This window comes from Stylophora pistillata, chromosome 6 (assembly GCF_964205215.1).
Source record: "Stylophora pistillata chromosome 6, jaStyPist1.2, whole genome shotgun sequence".
NCBI lineage: Eukaryota > Metazoa > Cnidaria > Anthozoa > Scleractinia > Pocilloporidae > Stylophora > Stylophora pistillata.
This window is the reverse complement of record NC_142524.1, coordinates 14,929,575-14,954,574: the sequence shown is the minus strand read 5'-3', so window position 1 is coordinate 14,954,574 and position 25,000 is coordinate 14,929,575. Positions and strand designations below refer to the sequence as shown.

Sequence of the window (25,000 nt, the reverse complement as noted above, 5' to 3'; positions counted from 1 at the left end):
TAAATATTTATAATCTTTTAGAATTCAAGTCGAGATAGACATATGTGGCAGTTCTCGCAGTTATCCTCAAGTAGACACTATAAATTTTCTCCTGATGGTTGAGATGAAGGTTTTTAGGCTTCTACTATTGCTCTCTTCTCTTAAAAGTCTTGACAACAAGTAGGGACTCGCATATTTTATAGAGTGCATCCTATATCTTTGGTACCACTTGAACTTAAGGGCTAAAAGTTTCATGTCGCGGTTAATAATTAGGGCTTTCATCAGCTTACATGGTGGAGAAGACATTGCTGTCGGCAGCAACTCCTCTCTCACTTCTGGAGCCACCAGTTTTGTCAGACGCGCCACCGGAAAGAGGTTTCTGCATCTTGATCTTCTTTGGATTCCGACGAGGAGGAGAAGTCAGGGAAGTAAGTGAGAATGGCAAGCATCTCTGTTGTAAACATATGCTTAAGGAATGTGATAAGCAAGCAGGGGCTGGGAGCTCTTCCCATGACAACTGTGAAGTCTTGTTGTCCATAATGCAACAGTGGCTGGGCCATGTTGATTTTAGCTTTTTTTTTGGAAATTTGACCAAGATGCAGAAGTTTAGCTGATGCTGAGGATAAGTTGCAGGAAGTGCGAATTGCTTCCAAACGATGCGCAGTGCAATAAGAGCATATTTTAGCAGGAGAAAGCCTTCAACAAAAGGTGTTATAACTGGGTGCCTTGGGCATTAAAAGAAATAAAAACCAATGGTAATGAATAATAAAAATCAAAAATTAGAAAAACATTCTACTTAAGTAACAATACATTTGATACAAACTAAAATATATATTGCTCGTAAGATGGATACTGAATTTTTAGTTAGGGTTATAGCTCTCCTTGAGCAGCTAAACGTCATCATCAAAAAATAGAAAAAATAAGATTAAGTAAATTGTGCCTGACAAAAAGTGTGTACAGGTGTAACATCGAATAATGTATAGGATGATATATGATCAGAACTGTGTGATGTCAATCTTTTTCTAGTTGTCTAGAACATGAAGAAGTGGATAGACATTGTAGTATTCTCGAATAAGGGCGAATAAACCGTAAGTCCCGTCTCGTGCATCTATTAATTAGTTAATTTGGTTAGGCAGGGGACGTTTAATTTTACCCACTCACGGGAGTACTGTGAGGTGGTCTGTTTACTGGGAATTGGGGGAGGGGGCATCTTCAAATAGGTTTCCTTCGATTGATATTATATTGTAAACTGCTTAATGCAGTCCAGTTAAAGTCCCGTGAAAGTGTTGCGACGCGCCTTTGAATACTGTATAGAAAAGGTGCAAAAGAAGTAATAAATATCGCAGTATACAGTTCTGAATGCTTCAGATTACAAATAAATTTGATATAAGGCGCCGAAGGCATAGCCTATTCAATTGTCACTACTACATAGATAAAAGCTAAACTTTAAAAGAATTGTGTGCTCCTAGACGCTAAAAGGAAATAAATGTTCCATCAACCTATTAAAGTATGCTTGAACCTAGTGTCGTTTAAGGAACTTAGTTCGATAGGACCTTAAAAGTCCAGACACAAATAAACCTAAAAGTTCTGAAATAGACCCTAAAATGGAGATAAATGTTTAAAACCTATAGTTAAAGCTAACATTGTTGGAAGAACTTAGTCCGATAGGACCTTGAAAGTCCTGGCAATGTTAAGGGAGCTAGAGACTACAGCTTTCTGCATGTTCCTTAGCACTGAATGACATCGGCCACTTTCAACCAGTTGGCGTATGCTTTTCTTGACCCTCCGCTCCCTCCCTCCAGGTGCGTCTATTAGGATGTTATGCTGCTCAATCCTTTACTCTGAATATCTCCTTCTTAATTCATACTGCAGAGGGGCGTAGTTGTTCGTCTTCTCTGCACATTTGATCTCTATTACTGACCCATGGACAGCTCATTTCAAGGAACACTACTTTCTTCTTCTCCTTGTCTGTAACCATACAGTCTATCCTGTTGTTTCTCACCTTCGCGTGTTCTGCATATAATGGTATGTCCCAGAGTGCCTTTCCTCTGTTGTTTTTGTAGAGTGGCTTCGGCATGTACTGAGAGTACCACGGTGGTACTGTTGTCAGTGAGTCTAGGTCTTTCAAGAGTTTGTAGAAAATTACCTTAAGTGCTGCATCATGCTGAGTCAAGTATTTAGACTGGGCAAGCACTCCACAACCTGTTCGCACGTGCGCTTGCGTTTCAGCGGCCTTACCACACATGCGGCACTTCACATCCTCACCCGTGTGAGTCCCTGTCTTTTTCTGGTGGTAGACTTTCATTGGTGGGAGTTGCTGGTATAGTTCCCGCAGTCGCGCTATGGTGTGAGTCGGTGCAGTCTTCCACTCGTTCATCCAAGAAAAGCATTATCTTCAACTTCTTGATCCTCCCACCTCAGTTAACAAACGTCCTTGCTATCCCTCTGCTTTCAGTTCCTCAACATCCCTTTCCTTGGCAGCAGTCTTCAACCACATCCCAATGTTCTTCACAGGGACTTTCAAATCATTCGTTAGAGATGTGACCAATGGTTGTGGATGCACCAGAGATAAAATGAGCCCAAACTCAGATGCATATTTCTTGGCATCCTTCACCATTGATCGCCGGCCCATCTCTTCTGATCTCTCCTCAAACCGCCTTACTACCTCCTTAGCGGGAACTTCATTTGGTATAGTCTTACTGCAGCCTTAGCCTTAGCTTGCTTGAACTCTCATTCAACACTCTTAAGCCCGCAATATGGACTGAGTCATTAAATCATTATTATTATTATTATTATTATTAGTATTAGTATTATTATTATCATCTTGTGCAATATGAGTCAATTAATCATTATTATTATTAGTTCATACGCTTCCAAAGCTTTTTCTTTTCAAGGCATATGAATTCTCTTCAACATGTTTTGTCTATACCGATACCTCTCTGCCCCCAATATTGTGAACAAAATTACAAAATTAATGATCTTATTCATCAACAGTAAATCCTGGCCACAAGAGTGAAAATGCAGTATCCGTGACCCCAGTTTTTAAGAAAGGTGAGGACACAAATGAACCTAACCATCGTCTCATCTCAATTTTGACCACTTTCTCTAAAGTCCATGATAGAATTATGTAAGATCAATTACTCCATACCTTTCAGAGTCGTCTGTTGTTAAATATGTTGGCACCATTCTTGCTGATCTGCTCTCCTCTGTCTGAGGACTGGAGGAGATCTCTAGACAAATGGGGAGCGTTTGTTGCAGTTGCCATAGACCTAAGCAAAGCATTTGACTCAATCAATCATAGTTAACTGCCGGCTAAACTTGGTGCATATGGTCTCTCCTCATGAGCCTTGCAGCTGATGTCCTCTGACCCAACTGGTTGCAAACAGATAGTTAAAAAGCTCATGGGATATGTTCTAGTGACAGAGACGTTAAAATTGGTATACCTCAGTGTTCCCTTTTGGGGCCTCTTTTTTTTAACATTTTTATGAACAATTTGAACTTTTTCGTTCCTCACATGTCGTTGAGGCTCTTCGCAGATGATTCCGCCGGTTATTATGCTGATACCTCCCCTACTGTAACACAGTTTGTTGTGAACTCTGAGCTTAGCTTAGGCTATTGTTTTCCTGGTTTGATCTGAATCATCTCCTTGTTAACAGTGATACTCAGGCACTGCCCTTGGGCCCATGCTCGTGTAATAATAATATTATTAATATTATTGGTATTATTATGGATAAAAAAAACTTTCCTCACCATAATCACTGAGAATATATAAAAAATTATGATAAAGTCCTTAAAAATCGAAAAATACATTAAAATGTCTTATTAAAAAAATAGAAAAAACTAACAGATACACGCTTCGTTTATGTGTACTTATTGAACTTGAAAAAGGAGAAGATAAAAAAGAAAGTAATAATGGAAATGTGAGGAATATTAAAAGTTCTAATCCTAGATTCTTGCAAGTTAGAATCTAATCTCTCGGTTAGCTCAATTGGTATAGCGCCGGACTGTTGTACGGGAGGTCGAGAGTTCAAATCCGGCCGGACCAACACTCAGGTTGTTTAACTTTAAATAACTGAGTAGAAATTGCTGCCTTTGTAATAATTTCTGCAAACTGTTAGACTTTCTAGTCTTCTCGGATAGGGACGATAAATGGAGGTCCCGTCTCACAACCCATTATATGTGATTTAAATTTGTGGGACGTTAAAGAACCCACACACTCCTCGAAAAGAGTAGGGCACGTAGTGCCCGGTGTTGTGGTCTATCTTTGTGCAGTGTCTATCCAGGATGAATTGGGGGGAGGGGTGGTGCCTCGCATGGACCTTGTGTTCCGTTCGCACTAACCCTTCCGGGTCTAGTCACACCCGGTAAAGTCGTTAACATAAACATAACACAACAATACAACATAGTTCGCTAACACTTCCAAAGCCCCACTAAACCTAAATAACAAATCAATTGTTAACTAGCGTAACACAACTTGTCATGGTCACGCAATTATTCGTGTCTTAACAGTCATGATAATAGTTTATTAGCATATCCACCCGAGGGGTGGCTTTCTATGCTACAAACCAACCACAAATAAGTTAGAAATCTATCATTATTATAAATTGCTACTACTACACTCTGCATTTTACACCTAAATTTACCAAGGGCCTCTATTTAAAGATAAGCTCACATATTTAAAGGTGACTATGACTAACTGATATGATAATATATAAATACTATCTAAGGCATTTAACAGCAACGATCAGCTTCTATACTAAATATGACTATGGCTGATTACCTTTGTAGGTGTATTGCCGCTTTCACTTACGAAACAAACAAGAGTTTACATTCTTTAACAATTTTTTTAATATTTTCCAGTTTCTTTACATTCTTTGGCTGTGTTAAACATTTCTGCTGCGCAGTCATGAAAGGTTCCAGAGACCTGTGGTACAACAAAATTGAATATTGATGAGGGTCATAAAGTGCATTGATGAACGCGCACCTCCAAGGGGAGACATGGAGGTGATTTTTTACAAATCAGCGCCTTATACGCAAGTTTGCACAATTTCCAGTTTACGTTAAGTTTAAAAGGCAGCCAGCCCAATTTCAATATATCTGACAAGTCTGCATGTTTGCCAGTGACGAAAGTGGCGGCTGCTTGCTGGATACGCTGCAGCCGATGAATGAAATAATTTGGCACTTGGTGGTATAAAACATCATTTTAACTGATTTTTGACAGAAAAAGACATTCAGCCAATAGTTTTCTTACATGTAAGGGTGCTAAACTGCTTCATTTTTCTGAGTACGGCAAGCATACCGTAAGTGCACATGTAGCTCTGATCCAAGAAGTTTAGCTGGCTAATTCAATTTGCTTTAAGACAATACTGATAATCTTGAAGACTGTGAACACGGGCAAGCTGTTCGGTTGAGAACAACATTGCCTTCGTTTTTGTTGGGTTTCGGCACAGGTTGGATTCAGCTGATGATTAAAAAAGCATTTCAAGGGCATATTGGAGTTGCTTTTCACAGGACATCAAGTCAAAGAATCTTGCATGATAATATAGGGTAGTTTCATTGGAATCCTGATAGGATTTAACAGGTCCAAGGCGGTCAGATAAATTATTCACGTACAGATTGAATAGTACAGGCCCCAAAATGGAATCTTGTGGGATGCCGAATGCTATGTTAATTGTTTCAGAGGCTTTATCATCGATCAAAACGAAGTGCTTGCTATTGGTCAAACAGCTGGTTATCCATCTTGGAGAATCCAAGATTGTGGAGCTTCGTAAGAACTGTCTTGTATGGGACCCTGTCAAATTCCTTCACAAAGTCAGTTAGAACGGCCATAGTAACCTCGCCCCGCTTCATTAATTACTTGTGCAATGTCGTCCCTCAAAGCCAGAAGCACGGTGGTGGTGGTGTGTTCCTTTCTGTACGCGCTCAACGTGTCTTTAAGGATGCCGTTTTTGTGACAGAAAATCTGTCATCTGACGTAAGACAAGACGTTCGTAGACTTTTGAAAGCACCAGTAAAGTGGATATTGGCCTGAGGTCGTTGTTTGATTTCCAATCCTTTGTCCTTAAAATGGCACTAACTCCTGCAATCTTCCATGCTGACGGGGAACCCTAGTTTGGAAATGCAATTGTTGAGGATTTGCAAAAGAGGTGAGAAGCTACTCAGAAGCCAATTTGACGTACTTAACGGTTGCCGTATTTACGAATACAGAACTTTTCGCACAAGTCTTTTAGTACAAGTTTTGGACCGTTCGCACAATGCATACATACATGGTATATTTGTTAAAGCAGGTCATGAATAAAAGGCAGCATAAAAGCTGATGTGGACCTGCTATGCCTAAAAAATACCTAACTAAACCTAATACAATTGTGATAAAACGCATAACATAAGCCTATTTTAGATCCTAAATACTAATATATATATATAAGCGAAATAGGCAACGTAGGATCCATGACAGTGCTCGACAATGAAGGAGCGATTACAGTAGCAAGTGGACTACTCAAGTTACGCACATATGGATTTTAATACAGCCTGTTTCGCAGACCAACAAAAGTTGATCCACTCATCAGTTAAACTCCATACACACTGAGGCATCGTGACGGTCAACTCTAACTTTCGCCGATGTCTACAATTGGATATTATTTCACTTCGCTTGTTTAAAGAGGCTTCATGTGGATAAGACAAAATAAAAAATTTCTCAGTGAGGCATAAATTGCAACGTTTTGTGGCATTGGAATATGCTCTAGCCCTAGCAATAAGTTTCCATAAAACCGAATAGTCTTCCCTCTTCTCCTTCAGTTTCCACAGGAACTTGCTCAGCTCTGTGTCATTTCGCCGTCTCTCGTGGTTGCACGGCATTCGGTGGTTGCGCCATCTAGTCTTAAAATCTGTCGCTGTGAGGCCAACGTACGTTTCAGTTTCTTCCCTGGTAACGACTGTGGCTTGGTAGACGACCTCGCTTTGCAAACATTCCCCTCCTAAAGAGCATTCGTTTTCGTTCCTGCAGTTGCACAATCTTTGGGGGCGGCTATCTTCGGACATTTTTGCGTTCCTGATTGTGGCTTTGTTATGCCTGTCTATGATCTGTTTCATATTGGGTGTGCATGAGTAGCTCAGTTTAATGGTGTTTCTATCGAAAATTTTCCTCAGTTTGTGGGTGACTGGAAAGCACTTGTCAATAAGGTTAATAAACGCTCTGCCAATGTTGGTCTGGACGTTTCTGTTAAATGGTGGGTTAAACCAAATTATGTTTCTTCGCCTTTTGGTTTGGTATTGCGGTCGGTGCGGTTCTGGTTCAGTGAAGTGCAGCTTGTATGTGTAGCCACTCTTGTGTAACGCGTCTTGGTAGGGAGGTGCGGCTTTGTTAAACATGTCTTCGTCAGAAGAGATTTCAGAAAGTCTTTTATTAACTGCTTCGGAGATGTTTCGTAGTGTGCAAGGTGGGTGATTAGACTTGCTGTGTACGTATAGATGGGTAGTTGCTGGTTTGGAATAGGGTCCGAATCTGCCGGTGATCAGGTCAAGCGTTACATCGAGAAAGTTGATGATTTTCTTGTTTGCCTCGATGGTAATTCTAAGGGTTGTTTTGGGCAAATATATATATAGCAAATACTATATATATATTGTAGTATTAATATATTTATATATATATATATATATATATATATAAAAACTTGAGAAAAGTAAATAAATATGGGAGGTTTAACCATCCTTTGTACTCTCCTAATATATATTAATAAACAAAGTTGTCAATATCTTTGTTTCTAACAAGAGCAGTACTATTAAACGTCATCTTATTTATTATATGGCTTTGTCTAGCCGGTTCTTTTTTAAAGGACTGTAAGTTTAGCTTGCTTTTTAAGTTTTTTGGTAGAGAGTTCCATAGTAGTGAACATCTGTGCATAAAAGAGGTCCTTCCAATTTCAGTTTTCGGTCTGTTGACGTATACCTTTATATTGTCCCTCGGTGATCTTTTTGAGGTAGATTTCTGTATCAATTTATTGATTGGATCAGGGGAAAATTCATGATAGGCTTGAAAGGTGATGCAAGCGAGTCTCCTTCTATATAGGTAGATGTTTTTCCAGTTTATATTATCTAGCACCCGGTGGTCTGGGACTGTTTCTGGTATCTTGTGTATAATCCTGGCTGCTCTAACATGGATATGTTCTAGATCTTGAAAAAGTCTTGTAGAGCAATTCCCCCAAACACTTATTCCATATACAATGAATATAAGAAGTTCATATATTTTGAACTGCGGTATTAGATACGTATGATGAACGATCCTCGCAGTAGATAGCGCTATTTAAGCAACAGCGAAAATCAGACCTGAAAAAAATCAGGCCTGTACGGGACTCGAACCACTGACCTCTGCGATACTAGTGCAGCGCTCTACCAATTGAGCTAACAAGCCAACTGGGAGCAGGCCGTTAAGTTGATTCGTAATAAGCCCGTGAAAGTGATGAATGAGATACAATGAATATAAGAAGTTCATATATTTTGAACTGCGGTATTAGATACGTATGATGCACGATCCTCGCAGTAGATAGCGCTATTTAAGCAATAGCGAAAATCAGACCTGAAAAAAATCAGGCCTGTACGGGACTCGAACCACTGACCTCTGCGATACTAGTGCAGCGCTCTACCAATTGAGCTAACAAGCCAACTGGGAGCAGGCCGTGAAGTTGATTCGTAATAAACCCGTGAAAGTGATAAATGAGATACAATGAATATAAGAAGTTCAGCAAAATCCCTTTAAACTAAATAGCCTCTAAGACTTGTGGGCCCAAACTCTTCATACGCTTAAGTCATTTCAACTTTTGGCTAAATTTCTTGCAAGTAGTTTTTATATGAGCAGACCATTTGAGTCGATTGTCCACCTCTATTCCTAAGCAGGTTGATTTAGGAACAAAGTAAATGGCTTGACCATCCATTGTCACATTTGGAAATGGGCGAATAAATCCAGATCTTGTTATCACCATCGGTTCTGTCTTTCCTGGGTGTAGTTCTATCTAAATGATGGGCGTTCACTGACTCGAAAATTGGCACGAATGTGGCCTTTAAATCTTAAATCTATACAGATCATTGCAATCTTTGTTTGTATATGGTCGCCCAACACTGAAAAGACTGGAAAGGAAAAAACAAAGTTACAGAGGTACTCGCATATCCGTCCCGCTTGTGCCAGAGGTTGAGAAAACGAAAGGGTGAAAGTTTACCAAGGCTATTCAAAACTTACGAAGAACTGATGAAAGGGACGCTAAATTTGCCTTCTATATGCGCGTGGTGACGCTGAAAGGTCCGATTACAAAACCAATAGAAATATAGAAAAACAGATAAGCATTGTAACTATGTGGCTATCTAAGATCATTCTGAAATTAGTGAACAAATCAATAATCAATCAAAAAATGAGTCTTCTGGCTAATGTCCTCAACAGACTTCTTGTGACTTTTTTTTTCTGATGGAAAAACTTACTGTGACTGCACAACAAGACAGTTCCTGTATTTTCAACCCCTCATGGGAGAGGGGGACAGTGCAAAACCCCTTCCCTGAATCCACCCCTGAAATATTTTTTGGATTCTTGGGTTGTAGTACATAATTTCATGAAATTATGTACGGATCTGTTTTTGTCTGTCTCAAATCCATCTCACAAATTATATAATTTGCTGCCAGATAGGCATCTTTCAGCTTACAATACTAGACACCGGCGCGTTTTTAACATGCCGGCTTTCGCACTGATCGTTTTAAATCTTCATTTATCCCGGCTATGTGCGCGTGTGCTAACCTAGATTTTTAGCTATTCCAGTGCTGTATATTAGTTATAGTTCTTATATTAGTAATTTTATTTAGGTCTTAGCATTTTTGTAATTGGTTGTCTTATATAGTCTTATATAATCAAAGATTGTGAAAAGCACGCAATTCAGCCTATGGCTGCAATGTATTTTATTTGGTAATAAACTATGTATCTCATCTTGTCTATTCGACCTTTCCCAGATGTGGGTATAGCAACATACATGGACTCGTTCATGTGAGAGGTCATAAAGTGCAATGGGATCATATTTGGTTACAGCAGTCAGATAGAGAACATACTTTGTCCAGGCTTCCCTTTCACCGTGGCATATTGACCACAATTTAATAAGGTAGCTACTGCATGTTGCAGGAGATCACAAATTTCTGTGTGTTTGGCAAGCATATAAATGATCATGGTGTCAAGACCCTTAATAGCTGATAAACATTTTTCCATGAAGGGAAAATTAGGTTGCTTTATCCCAAGAAATTTTACTCATTCACCAAAGAAGAGCAAAGCAGAACAGGCAGTTTGGCATAATTTTTCACAAATTATTCATTTTATATTTGTATGCACAATTGATGCACCTCTAAGGTGTTCACCATCCTTAAAATGTTTGTCTTTCTGTGCTTGTGGTGATGACTGATATCAAGCAAGCTTGTCTAATTTACTTTTAGCTGGGGATTTGTGATACACAGTGGCATACATATTGTGACATTTGTGATACACAGTGGCATATTATGTACTTGCACTGCATTTGTAACAACAAGTCAGCAACTATCCTTCAAATTTTTAAAACTACTTGAAGAAAATGGGTTGCATAGTTGTGTTTATCAATGGAGGAAGGAAAAGTTTCTTATTAATTACAAAGTTGATGTTTTTGACAACATTTAAGTCTTCTTAGTAATCTTACTACATTGTTCTAGGAGGATTTCAGCATTATACTTACAAGTTCTTTTAATTTATTGATGCGTTATGCAGTGATTAGCAGTTCCTCTCCGTTGGACTATTAAAATGTTGCTTTTAAAACCATGATGGTTGATTTCGCATGTGCAATCATCAATGTTGTGCTGGTGTCGTTGTACATGTACTTAAAGGTCAGAATCAATAAATGACATGTTTTTAGTTTTAGTTTCTCAACAACAAAACATTGCAAAATTGTTCCCCAAAGTATTCCTTTGTGTTGGGGGAAAAATTAATTAAGTGTAAAGGATGATGGTTTGTACTCAGTTTCACTTGACACACGAGAGGCTCTAGCTCGAGGCGCAGAGTTCCTTCTGATATATAAAACCATGCTCAATAATATATCGCCATATGATGCATTGATTGGCTTTGGACTTCTACAAGGACATGAGGGATTTTTCTCTCTTTGATAAAGCACTAAAGTTAAACTGGGTAAAACGGTTATGCTCTAACTCGGATGCTCCATGGCAGTACATACCAAAATCCCTCCTATCCGATGTTGGCGGTACAGAACTGTTTAAATGTAACTATGATTATAATCTCCTTGACCTAGACAACCATCTTCCTCCTTTCTACAGAGAAATCATTTTTTACTGGCAGGACATTGCAACTACCACACCTAAAAATAAAACTGAGGTTCTCTCACAGCCAATCTGGAATAATCGATTTTTAACTGTGAATAAGAAAACGGTATTCTTTCCTCATTGGCATCAAGCTGGAATAAAACAAATCTCGGACCTTTTTGACTCCTGTGAGGGTCAATTCCTTTCATTTAATTCTTTTCGCAATAAATTCAATGTAAAATGTAACTTTTTGCAATATTATAGCATTCTTTCTTCTATTCCACAAAATTGGAAAAAACTATTGCAAGAAAATTCCCAAGACCCAGTTACGCCTCCTACCTCAACCTGTTCACTTTCATGTAAAGCAATATACAGTATCCTGCTTAACCTCGAAGATCTACCGCCACCAACTTCTGAGAAAAAACTTTTAATGTCTGGCATCGAGAAAAGTGACTTGAACAAAATCTACCTCCTACCATTCAAAGCCACGAGAGAAATTAAATTGACAATGTTTCAATACAAAATTATTCACCGAATTTTACCAACGAATAGCTTGTTACATAAAATGAAAAAAGTTGCATCGCCCTCCTGTCCCTTTTGTCCATCTGAGCACCAGACCGTCTGGCATTTGTTTATAAACTGTAAGCAAGCAAGTTCTTTTTGGAATAGATTCCAGGAGTGGTACTCAACCTCTAGTAATATGAAACTGTCACTGTCAGAACTGGAGATTATGTTCGGAATTATTCGCTGTCACACCTACTGTTTAGCCCTCAACCATCTCATTATTCTAGGCAAATATTTTTTATATGTTAACGCTTTAAATACCATAAATTGCCGTTTCGATGATTTCGTCTCACTTGTGCGCGACAAAATTTATCTAGAAAAATATATTGCTGTCACTTGTAATAACGAGAAGGAGTTCAGGAACAAATGGAAATTTTTTCTGTCGTTATAAAATTGTATTGTCTTTTTTTTTTTTTTTTTCAACTTTGTATTTTGACCTCTTCGCTATCTTTTTTATTTAACAGTTTATTAATTTCTGGAAAATCAATTCCCTTGTAGTTTAAATAGCAAACACAATTCTCAGTAGTTACTCGACAATTAACATGCAAACAATAATGTGGTAAATAGATCAACTGTAATTAAATTTGACTAGTGTAACTGTATTGTTATATATGTATTGTAAGTAGTGTAAGTTAATGTAGTTTAAACATGGTGTAAAAAGTAATTATAGTGTAAGTACATGTGTAAGTGTAATAAACAATAAAAAAAAAATAATAATAAAAATTAAAAAAAAAAAGTATTTGATTAAGGTATACCGAATCGCACTCGAGTCTGCTGTGTCAGCTGGTGCGATGATTACTCGAAGCGTTTCTTGAGTTCCGAGATACGCAGAAATGGTTTTATTTCCAGATGTGAGCTTTTTTTGGACCGTTGCCGGGAAAAGGTGCGTGTGAAAAATGTGAACGTGCTACCTGGGTCGTAGTCTTACTACCGGCACGAGTAACTTAACAAGGCACAGTAGCGTCTGGAGAAGAAGTAGTATAAATATAAAGCTGTTGAACGTTGGCTTTTACAAACATTTCAGCGAAAGTTGTGTTTTTCCAGGTTTATGATACATTAAATTATGATCGGAGTATCTAATTGTTTTCTCCTGTTTCGTATATGTGACACACGACCTTAGTTCCTGTAGCCACGTTCTTCATAGTCCAATGTTTTATTTTTGCGTTTTATGATTTCAGTAACCTCATTTTGAATTAATTAGCGTTATTCTGCACGCGAGAAACATGTTTCTGAACAAGCAACATTCCGCTTACATTTGGTTCACGGTTCGGTTGTAGACGAAACAATTGAGTTTGTGTGTGAATGTGGGAACATTTTCGAATAACTGACGACACCGTCAAATCAGCTCATTTTATCCAACTTTCAAATTTGATTAAATCGCACTGAATCATTTCCCCAAAAAATCCTTTATAGATCGAAAAGAACCACACTTCGCCTTCCAAAAGCCAGATTTTCAGTCGATTATTTTGTATAGCACATAGTTAAATAACGGGTTAGTTTTGACCTATTTTTAATCTTGTAACAAGAAGGTCGGTTAAATTAAATTACATTGTGTAAATTAACCATCAAGAATTGCTCAAATTGTTGTCAACATATGTATGGATGTTTTTTGTCAAGATTTGGTAGTTTTTATCGGTCCAAGCGTTTTCAATTCGTGGCGTAACGCTCCGAGATTCTTCTAAAATTTTAAGCTTCAAAAGCGGCATTTGGGCGAAATTCAGTTCTCGGTTTTCTCGAAAATAAATCGATATTCAGTCAAACGTAGTATGCAGTGCTTTGTTTCACCATAAGACCTACCTAACTTGAGAATATGAGCCGAATCGATTTTTTGGCTGTCGCCATCAAAGAAGGTGAAATTTGGCTTTGTTCATGAGGGCTTGGCTCGTCTAAAGTCCAGTTAGGTCCTGGGTTGCTTTCCATGTCCATGGCGATTGTTAAATCCACGAAGAAAGGACGACACAAGTAAACATGGCTGCGTTTGTGCCATGTGCTGATCAAACGCGACGAACTAGTTGAAAGCCTGGACTTGTGTAACATTAAATAACTCGCTGGAGCTACTCTCAATATACAGTAGCATCTTAAGTTGAAATAATTACAGATATCATTGCAGTTTTGCAAAGTTCCAATAGGTAAAATGATAAGAAACACTAGGGCATTAGTAAACGTGGCCGCCATTTTGGCGCCTGGTCACATCTACTGTGACCAGATGCTAGATTAAGTCCACGAAATTTTTGGTTCAATTCCTTTTTAATAATTACTGATCCCCTGAAATTCTATTTTTCTCTCTCGGCATTAAATCAACGATTGTAGTCTTTAAGATTATAAACAACTGTATGAGGAAAACGGAGGCGATCCTTTTTGTTAGCAGGGAAATTATCAGGGGTAATATAATTAAACGCGCTAAATAACCATGCTGCAATATTAAAAATATTGCAGTGTCCAGGCTGCAATATTAAAAATATTGCAGTGTGAAGGTTACAATTATTAAAAATATTGCAGCTTGTTTTAGGAAATTTAATATATAAAGCGCACCAAAACTGATAGCTTACCACATTGTCAACATTACCGTTTGCGTTTAACTCTCGTTCATTGCAACTTAATTTTTTGTTTCGAAGTGCCACTTTAATCAACTAAAACTTTCAAACACTGAAAATAGATACAATCAAGGAGACTGATAGTATGGAGCACAATCTATTGCGTTAAGAAGTATTATATTCATCAGTTTATTTATAGGAAATAACAATTCTAGTGGAATTAATGCTAACAACTACTGACTGATTACTACCCTCTTGATCACATTTTTCCGGACTTACTACTTTAACCTCTTGTGCAGTACAATTTTCCCCAGCACCGTTGTCGTCCTTTTTCTCTACATCAATTACAGCCTTTTTTGAAAGAGAACCCTGTAAAATTTCGTTTGCTTCCCTTTTGAGTCCTGATGAGGTACATTTATATGCTCTAACACCATCGGAAGACCGATGACCAGTCGTTTCTTGGATAAGTTGTTCTGAAACACCATCATCATACAACCGTGTGGCACAAGAACGCCTGAGAGAGTGATTAGTGTAGTGGTCTTCGATTTCTGCTGAAATATCTGAGCTCTGTGTAATAAAAAGTCCTTCGTCTTCCGACGAATCCATCCTCTTTCTAGACCCAAGCTCGCACTGAGTAAAATGACTGAATTCTCTGTCTTGCAAAGTATGCAAATTAGCAGTGTTACACACCTTGCACGAATGAATTCCATCATTAGAACTGTTTTGAACAACTATAACAACGAGCTACAATAACAACCATCGGCACAATTAAAATCTAAGATATATTCATCACAACAAAGAACAACAGCAATGAGCATCACAATTATCACACATAGGTGCGACTAAAATCGAAGATCTAACACTAGCGCAGAACAATAGGATTTCATGGGGATCAATAATTATAATAGATAATTACTTCGGCACATGGCAGTATGAGAAATATTGCAGCCAGCTTCGGTCTACGGCCTCAGCTGGCTGCAATATTTCTCATAATGCCATATGCCTCAGTAATTATCCATTAACTAACACCATATATAAAAACTGCTGCTCCTAAGTTAGCGTGGTTCGAACCGCGAGATCTAGCAAATTCAGCTTATTGAATACTTTCAGAGAAATGGTCCGTGACATTAAAACCTTCCCCGTCAATGAGGTCGAGTCGTTCTCCGCCTTGGGTGATGTCGATACTCTCCCGCAAGATGTTGAACGCAGATTCGTGGCTTGTACCATAAAAAAAGAGTGTACCACTTAAGTTTGGAAGACCAGTTCTTTCCTCCACGATGTTTTGCCATCTTTGACAATGTTTCCTTTCTTCGTCATCATGATTCAGACTAACTTTTAAAGTAATATCATTATCAAGGAAGTAAAATGAGTGCAACATTCAGACCTTTTCAGTGATATTATTTTTCATTGGTATTTTTATTTTACTCTGGACGAGGGCTAAAATTTGTGATGTTTTGAATTGCTTTTGTCGCAGGTGTACCATAAAAACCTACTTTAAAACCCTCAAGGCAAAATCAAAGCGGTTGTTAACCCACGTCAGGAAATTATTCAGGGACTGCCCCAAGTGGCAAATAAGCAGGATGAAAGTGTAATAAATTCTGGGAGGAATCAAAGGGGTCACAATGTAAGTGAATAATGGTGTACTTATCCTAAACAGAAATGTCAAGCATATTTGAAGCAACTGTACATCTTACAGTAATCCACATGCAATAGTAAAATATGTTACCTGTATATACATCAGACAGTGACATTATTATTGAGCCAGAAGCTTAGTGGTTTGAGCCCTGGTTGCTGCCTTCATGTTGTGTCCTTAAAGACAATGGGCCACTTAACTTGAAAAAGGACTTTGCCTTTTGCTTTGTTGAGAAACTGAGAATAAGGCCAAGCTACTTGCAATTCCAGATGTTAAGTGAAGTCCCATCATGTTGTTTTTTTAAGTACAGTGCTCAGTTCCAGTTTAACCCTTATTTTTGGGTGTGTGTTGAACACCAACAGCCTTCCTTGTAGTTAATTATAGTTACTTATTTAGTTAAATGTTATTTCTTGCAGAAACTGAAGTTTCGTCGAATAACCCTCAAACAGTCCTCATACACTGAAGCCAAGAAAAGGAAGTTGGAAGAAGTCCTTTCAATTGAGTACATGTCCCCAGGAGAAAGCAAATACGAGTCAAATGAAGAGGGAGGAGAACGCATACTGAACAAACTAGTGATAATTCGTTTCCAGTGGCGATCTGAAGAACTAATAAGAGAGTTTCAAAGTCTGGACAGAAAAGCTAACAGAGCCAGAAGTGAAAGATGGCGAAGGGTGATGGTGAAACGTGAGCAAGGGAGGCTTCCTTCCAAACACCATCCATTGTTATCCAAAGTCTGCACCAGCTTTTGGGCCCTCTGTGTACAGTTGCCATTTGAACCAAATATTAGATCCAGCTAGATGATGAACCAGTTTTTTTAGTTCTAGAGTGGTTTTCAGTTGAGTGTCGTAAAACCAAAGCAATTGGGATGGCCAATCACAGAAGTAGTAAACAACTTAATGATCCAATGAGGACTCTAAGCAAATACACATAATTGGTGTCAAGACTCACATGACCAAGTTGTGATTGGTTTAGGTTTTGCATCTGATTGGTTGAATAGGTGATGTGAGTTTTTAAACAAATCACAGAGTGTACATAGTGGAGCAAAATCAAAGCAATTCAGGATTTACTTTCGATACTCAATTGAAAACTGCTTTAAAATAGTCTGTACTTATCACTGAATTTGGCTCAAGATTGCTGTTTTTCATTTGCTTGGTTCTGTTGATCAGTTAACTTCTTAAGTTATTTTGAAAAAGGGAAGTCATGACTTGATTATTGTAGAAAAAAAAAGATATTTGGCATCAGTGTAAATAAATCAAAATTTAATGTAACTTTGAATCAATAATTTGTACATGTCTAATTTATGAAGCCTCATAGTTTTTGGTCAACCTTCCTTTATTTAAATTAAATTGTTGTCTACAACACTTTTTAATGAGAGTTTTAGAGCTATAGAGTGATAGTTTTGTTATTTCAATAGCATTATAGTTATAACTCTCAAAAAAGAAACAACTTTGAGTTTAAATTTGCAAGACATGTTTCGACATTCTCATGTCATCTTCAGTTGCAATTAAGCATTTAACGGTTGAACATTTGAATTTATATTAAGGTACGTTACAAACAACGTGTCAGGGCTGACGTTACATTTGAATGTTAAAAGCGCGAAAAATGTAAGTGGCGCGCGCTAGACTAGATCAAAAAATAAATATAATTAAAAGGAAAGAGACAATTCTAGATGTTTCAATTGCTGATTAAGGATAGGTTTTCCCACTTAATATGCAATGCCTCTTTGATCTTAATTTAGTATTTTGAAGCGGCAGAATCTAAGATCGTGAAACATTCAGTATCACAAGAGTCAAGACAGGTCCTTGATGATTGCAGGTGCTCGTAAATATGCGAAGTTTTGTCCGACAAGAGGTGTTCACGAACTCGTGTTCAAATGTGGCGAGTGGTCTCACCAATATAACTGACATTACAGCCAGCACATGAAAATTTATATATGACGCGCGAACCGTAGACCCAGCGGTACTGAATCTTTCACACTGAACATGTTTCTGAGTTTAAACGTACTGAAGACTAACTTAACATCTAAATCAGCCCTACAATAACGTTTGAGTAGTTGTCTTAACTTAGTCTGAGCGATGTTCGAAAACCGACCAACATAGGGAAGTTTATAATAGTGCGCAGAAAGTTTACCGGAGTTAGAAGAGGCGTTCTGCCCAGTAGGAGAAGGATTATTTTTCTTCGCTAGATACCTGTAAATGATCTTGTCTATGACCCAGGATTTTGATATTTTTGAGAGTTATTGTCACTCTGCTGTCTTTACGGTCCTTTTGGTAACATTATAGTTATAAAAAGATATTCAAGAATTTTAAGTTTAATTGCAAATAAAATAGTTGTCAATCTACTTTCATGTGTTGAATTTCTTATTGACTACGTGTATCTGTCCGTATAATACACAGAGTTTGGACTAACTGGCATTTCGTGTGATTGTGTATCCAAGTTTTAAGGGTATAAGCTGAAGATTTAACCATTAGCATAATCTATTTAAAATATGTTAGTTTTTCAAGACAAATTCACAGAAAATATGGTTTGGGGAGGGAAGAATTTTGTGAAAGGAAGTGTACGACAATTTGAAACGCTTGTATGCCCCTGGTTATTAAAATAATTGAGATATGATATTTGCTGCACATTTGACCTTTCAAATGTTGTCTTTAAACACATTTGACTGCATTTTAACGGTACAAATGAGACATTTGTCTTGCATTTACATCATATTTGTCCACGTTTCTCACTAGAGCGAATGCATCATTATCCTATTTATCCTCAGAAGAAATACCATATTTGTCTCTCAATTAAATATGGACAAATGTGACAAATGTCATATTTAAACCATATTTACACTGCATTTATCTTGTGGCAAATCTAATTTTTCGCTCAGTGTTCTCTTCATCCATTGTGTGCATCCCCTTTGAGTTTTAGGTTTTCTTTTCTTGGTACTCCAGGGATCCATGGGGCAAAAATATTAATTGAGCACTTTGTCACCCACTTCCCCATTTTCAGCCGGGAAAAGTTGTTGTAGTCTTTGTAATTTTAATAGAAACATGGGAAATTTGGTTAACCATCGAAAGAATGGAAATAGACCAATAAATTATCGCCATGATATTACTCTTTGGAGTGGACATCCTAATTACATTGTTAACGAAACCATGAGAAATGAGATACAGAGAACGACAATTAAATCGATTCCTTCGAACTCGAGCAGTTGGAGATTGTTTGAAAGAAGAACCCATCAGATAGCATTATTTTTTTTCTAATAGATGCATCTTATCCAACCTGACTCGAGTCAGAAGAACATTGGAACCCCTTTTTTCGTATCATTACGCCGATAACCGTATTTTCCGCACTTTAAAAATAACAGGTTAAATGCATGCAGCATAGCGGATTCGTATGCGATCGAAAGTTTCATGAATGATTTCATTCTATCATCCGTATTATCTTATGCAAGCCAAGAATAAGTGTTGGTCCAAGATTAAGTAATTTTTTTTTCGGTATACTGTGTGTTTATTTCTTATTATAGTTATTTCTCATCTTAGTCTAAGAGTAAGTATTTGGTAAGACTAAGATGAAAGATCATTAGTAATAAACACACATTATCACAAGCAGTATACCAATACCAAATATCTAGGATCATTATCAATAGCTGGGAACAGACCCTTATATAAAACTACCATGACATTTTATTCAAAACCCCGTTATGTAAATCATCATCGTTACACAGCGACAATATAGAGGTACAAATATAAAACCCCTGGATGTCAAGTACGGTTCTGACCTTCACGATCGACGATCGATATCAACATCTGCGCGTAGACCCCTAGATGTAACATTTTACCATCGAAATAAATAACTGGACCTACGTTTAACATAGATGTGACATTTTAAGTTCAATTAATCAATATCAACATCTGGGCACAGAATACGCACTGTATGTAACGAGTTACGATCAACACAGACCCCTAACCGTAAGATACTAAGATAAGTTGCAACATCTGCCTACAGCCCATCATGTAAGACACATTGATTAAAACCCATCGATGTAAGAAACAACGAACAATATCAACATTTGGGAAAACCCCCTCGTGTGAGACACACTAATATCAACCCCTGAACGTAAGGAGCAACGATCAATATCAACATCTGGGCACAGCCCATTCGTGTAAGACACATCGATATCAACCCCTGAACGTAAGGAGCAACGATCAATATCAACATCTGGGCACAGCCCATTCGTGTAAGACACATGGATATAAACCCCTGAACGTAAGGAACAACGATCAATGTCAACGTCTGGTCACATTCCTTCATATAAAACACACTGATATAAACCCCTGAATGTAAGACCCCTGATTTTAAGAACTCCTGATTATAAGAACTCCCGATTGTAAGAACCCCTGATTTTAAGAACCCCTGATTGTAAGAACCCCTGATTGTAAGAACCCCTGGTTGTAAGAACCCCTGGTTGTAAGAACCCCTGATTGTAAAACCCCTGATTGTAACACCCCTGATTGTAAGAACCCCTGACTGTAAGAACCCCTGTTTGTAAGAAACCCTGTTTGTAAGAACTCCTGATTGTAAGAACCCCTGACTGTAAGACCCCTGATTGTAAGAACTCCTGATTGTAAGAACCCCTGATTGTAAGAACCCCTGATTGTAAGACCCTGATTGTAAGAACTCCTGATTGTAAGAACCCCTGATTTTAAGAACCCCTGATTGTAAGAACCCCTAACTGTAAGAGCCCTTGATTGTAAGAACCGCTGACTGCAAGACCCCTGATTGTGAGCACGCCTGATTGTGAGCACGCCTGATTGTGAGCTCTCCTGATTGTAAGAACCCCTGACTGTAAGACCCCTGTTTGTAAGAACCCCTGATTGTAAGAACCCCTGCTTTAAGACCCCTGATTGTAAGACCCCTGATTGTAAGACCCTTGATTGTAAGAACCCCTGATTGTAAGACCCCTGATTGTAAGACCCCTGATTGTAAGAACCCCTGACTGTAAGACCCCTGACTGTAAGAACCCCTGATTGTAAGAACCCCTGATTGTAAGAACCCCTGACTGTAAGAACCCCTGATTGTAAGACCCCTGACTGTAAGAACCCCTGATTGTAAGAACCCCTGATTGTAAGAACCCCTGATTTTAAGAACTCCTGATTGTAAGAACCCCTGTTTATAAGAACCCCTGATTGTAAGAACCCCTGATTGTAAGAACCCCTGTTTGTAAGAACCCCTGATTGTAAGAACCCCTGATTGTAAGAACCCCACATTGTAAGAACCCCTGACTGTAAGACCCCTGACTGTAAGACCCCTGACTGTAAGACCCCTGATTTTAAGAACTCCTGATTGTAAGAACTCCTGATTGTAAGAACTCCTGATTGTAAGAACCCCTGGTTGTAAGAACCCCTGGTTGTAAGAACCCCTGATTGTAAGAACCCCTGATTGTAAGACCCCTGACTGTAAGACCCCTGATTTTAAGAACTCCTGATTGTAAGAACCCTTGATTGTAAGAACCCCTGATTGTAAGAACCCCTTATTGTAAGAACCCCTGATTGTAAGAACACCTGATTTAAGACCCCTGATTGTAAGACCCCTGATTGTAAGACCCCTGATTGTAAGAACCCCTGATTGTAAGACCCCTGATTGTGAGACCCCTGATTGTAAGAACCCCTGACTGTAAGACCCCTGATTGTAAGAACCCCTGACTGTAAGACCCCTGACTGTAAGAACCCCTGATTGTAAGAACCCCTGATTGTAAGAACCCCTGACTGTAAGAACCCCTGATTGTAAGACCCCTGACGGTAAGAACCCCTGATTGTAAGAACCCCTGATTGTAAGAACCCCTGACTGTAAGAACCCCTGATTTTAAGAACTCCTGATTGTAAGAACCCCTGTTTGTAAGAACCCCTGATTGTAAGAACCCCTGATTGTAAGAACCCCTGTTTGTAAGAACCCCTGTTTGTAAGAACCCCTGATTGTAAGAACCCCAAATTGTAAGACCCCTGACTGTAAGACCCCTGACTGTAAGACCCCTGACTGTAAGACCCCTGATTTTAAGAACTCCTGGTTGTAAGAACTCCTGATTGTAAGAACCCCTGATTGTAAGAACCCCTGATCGTAAGAACCCCTGTTTGTAAGGACCCCTGTTTATAAGAACCCCTGTTTGTAAGAACCCCTGTTTGTAAGAATAGTTGTTTGTATTCTTGTTGATACTGAAATCAAAATGATGTGAAAACCGCCAACAGTAGTTCCTTTGGGGCAACCCTAAAACCCGGAATCCAGAATTCTTTAAGTTGCGAAAACCTATCTATTGCAAGAAAAGAAATGAATGGATACAATAAACCGTTAATTTAGTTAATTTAGAGTGCGAGCCTTTATTTGTACCATCATTGAGCTAACCCATCCGTTTTGCTTTCAATGAATGATTTCTTACTTTGTGTCACATTGGCAATAATCATCACCTCCCGTTTAATTCAGTTAATCAAGTTGCGAGATTCACTTATAGTTTATTATTATACAATGAGAGATGTTGAATACACTTATATTTGCCTAGTGCTGAACCTGGACCTCATTCACTTTTATTAGTTGTATTGACAGCATCAAAAGACATGCAAATAGACAAACTATTGATAATATATCTTATAGCTTTTTTGAAGAAAAAACAACATCAAGGAAGGGAAATGAAGTTTAATTTGAATAAAACCCATCCACAACTTGTATCACAACTTAAATTGTTGTATTGCTTATAAAAATATTAATTACAATATGGGTAATCCATAATAACTTATTAAAAACAAATCACTAAAAATTAAATAGAAATGAAAATTTATTGATTAAGTTCAACAGTTGAGATTTTACTACAAAAATACAAATGATTAATTCTTGAAAGTCTGAAGAAAAAAGAAAATACGTTTTAATGAAATAAATTTTTCAAAAAATCTGCACTTTTTCCTTCAAGTTTTGAAATAGTAACTATACTTCATTTCAAACCACTTACGATACTTGCAATTCTACTATCTTCATCACAGTCACTCTCATTATTACGGGGATATTTACAAGATTCCTATAAAATATATGAAACAATCAAATTTTACTCATTTGTGTTTTGATCACCTAAGTCTTCAAAGTTGTTTTCCACATGAAAAGTTTACTATTCACTTAAAAAAGACTTGCAATGGATAATTTTTCAAATACATCATAAAAAGTAATTACCCCTTCACTAAACCTTGCGAGCCTTCTCTTGTGGACCTTAGCAAGAATGATTAACTGGAGTTTTACTCACATTAAAGAACATTCACCAAAGTATTTCCCAAGACTTATTAAGGGAATAATTTCTCCAGTGTTCAAAGAAACCATCATAATTATCATTTCAACCCAAAAAATTTCACCTTGCTTTACTAATAATGATTACCATGCTGTGCTGCACGTGCAGTTGAAATTCACAATACAATGAGGAAATTGGCATTTGACCAACACTTAGAAACTCACGGAAGAACAAATTCACTGCACGCCAGTGGATTTGCTGGATTTTTCCTCATACTAGAATTTTTTAGGAACATCAATTGGCTAGCACGTCAATTGCATACAGAGATATATCAAGGATTCTAAAAGCCATAACCGTGAATATCCAGTAAATCAATCAAAGTCCAATTTCGCACTTTGACCAGTTAAGCCATATTAGTTTTGGCAGTTTCAAGGAAGTACAGACATTACCTCTGCAGAATCCACCACAGTTTCATCCAAATTTTCACCTTCACCAAGATCAGCCTGCCATATAAGTAAAATACATTGAATTATTTTAATTTAGTAGACAATTAATATGGGGCATAAAAGGGATAATTTCCCAATTTCCTGTTTTACTTTTAATAGCACTATATACAGCCACATTTCACTCTGTGCAAAAACAGATGCCTTCACTTACACTAATATATATATATATATATATAATATACTGGTATACGCATTTCTGTTGATGTGGATTTTTGGAATACTACTTTTCAGATATTATCTGGTTTATTTATTGTTAATAAATACAATTGCCAGAACATTTGCATTATTTGCCTCATTTTCTAAGTCCTGAGGTCTTTGGACCTGTGAATGAATTTAGAATACATGGAAATGGACATGCCAAGATTTAGAAATTCGTTTGGAAGTAATATATCTGTTAAGGAACCATGTTGTCATGTAAGTTTAAAAAATCTTTAAAAACATACAACAAAGTAACTAAAACTTATTCTTTCCTCTGTTTGTGGTTTGCTTTTGGCCCTGTCTAAAGCCTCCTGAAAAAGTGAAATTCATAATAAAGTATATAATTCAAAGCACCACTTTATAAAATATACTTCAAATAAAGCCAACGATTGTATGTCCAGTTTCTTCATTCTTGTTTTTATATTAATTTTTCTTTTCTACAAAAAGAAAAAAATTACATCATGATTTCTTCCTATTAGCTGTTTACATCAATAAAACTACATTTGTTTCCTAGTTCATATAGTGCTATCTTTGTCGTGTCTGAGTGGTTTATCCAGAAAGCCAACGATGGTATTTTCAGTTAATTTCCTCATTATTGTTTGTATTTTTTAATTTTTCTCTCCTACCAAAAAGATATACACCATGAGTTCTTTCTATAAGCAGTTTACATTTCTTTTTCTAATCTACATGCATTGGCATTTTTGTGCTGTATGTGTGGTATATGCAGATTTAATTGTCTTTGGTACATAATTTTGAATCTACAGTGTATTTATTTAATGGTTGCCAATTTATCTGTGATCTACAAAACTTGCAGAAGCTTGCAATTCAATTTCCTGCTGTAATCTTATAGCTCGGTCCCTTTCCAAGAGGTCGCTGTAAATTCAAATTAATGTAGTTTGAGTTAGAAAACTTAAACCATTATGGTTATGATGAGATCAACCAGAACAATAATTAGTTATAATACACTGCAACATTAACCTGTGAGCCTTTAGAGCATTTGAAGCCTCCTTGCCTTGGTATATTGCTTCTA

At 37.6% G+C, this 25,000-nt stretch overlaps 3 long non-coding RNA genes and 2 pseudogenes across 4 annotated transcripts in view; 2 read left to right on the top strand and 3 right to left on the bottom strand.

Annotated features, from left to right (window-relative positions):
* Nucleotides 1-15,999, top strand: part of LOC148728422 (uncharacterized) — a 57,680-nt gene extending 41,681 nt beyond the window's left edge. The window contains exon 3 of the long non-coding RNA XR_016002328.1: nt 15,856-15,999. This is a non-coding gene — a long non-coding RNA (uncharacterized LOC148728422). The remainder of the gene's footprint in view (nt 1-15,855) is intronic.
* Nucleotides 1,636-2,356, bottom strand: LOC111346550 (uncharacterized; annotated as a pseudogene).
* Nucleotides 14,786-18,355, top strand: LOC148728421 (uncharacterized; annotated as a pseudogene).
* Nucleotides 18,356-22,488: 4,133 nt separating this feature from the next.
* On the bottom strand, nt 22,489-23,938 carry LOC148728420 (uncharacterized). The gene is made up of 2 exons (XR_015988625.1): nt 23,215-23,938; nt 22,489-23,065 (listed from the first exon to the last, which is right to left on the bottom strand). It is a non-coding gene; the product is annotated as an uncharacterized LOC148728420 (long non-coding RNA).
* Nucleotides 23,939-24,464: 526 nt separating this feature from the next.
* LOC148728418 (uncharacterized) overlaps nt 24,465-25,000 on the bottom strand; it is a 6,005-nt gene continuing 5,469 nt past the window's right edge. Inside the window, exons 6-7 of one of the 2 annotated variants that reach the window (XR_015988595.1) lie at nt 24,949-25,000; nt 24,465-24,843 (exon numbers count right to left, since the gene is read on the bottom strand). The exon at nt 24,949-25,000 is cut by the window's right edge and continues 30 nt beyond it. This is a non-coding gene — a long non-coding RNA (uncharacterized LOC148728418). The remainder of the gene's footprint in view (nt 24,844-24,948) is intronic. The other variant, XR_015988594.1, reaches the window with a different exon arrangement.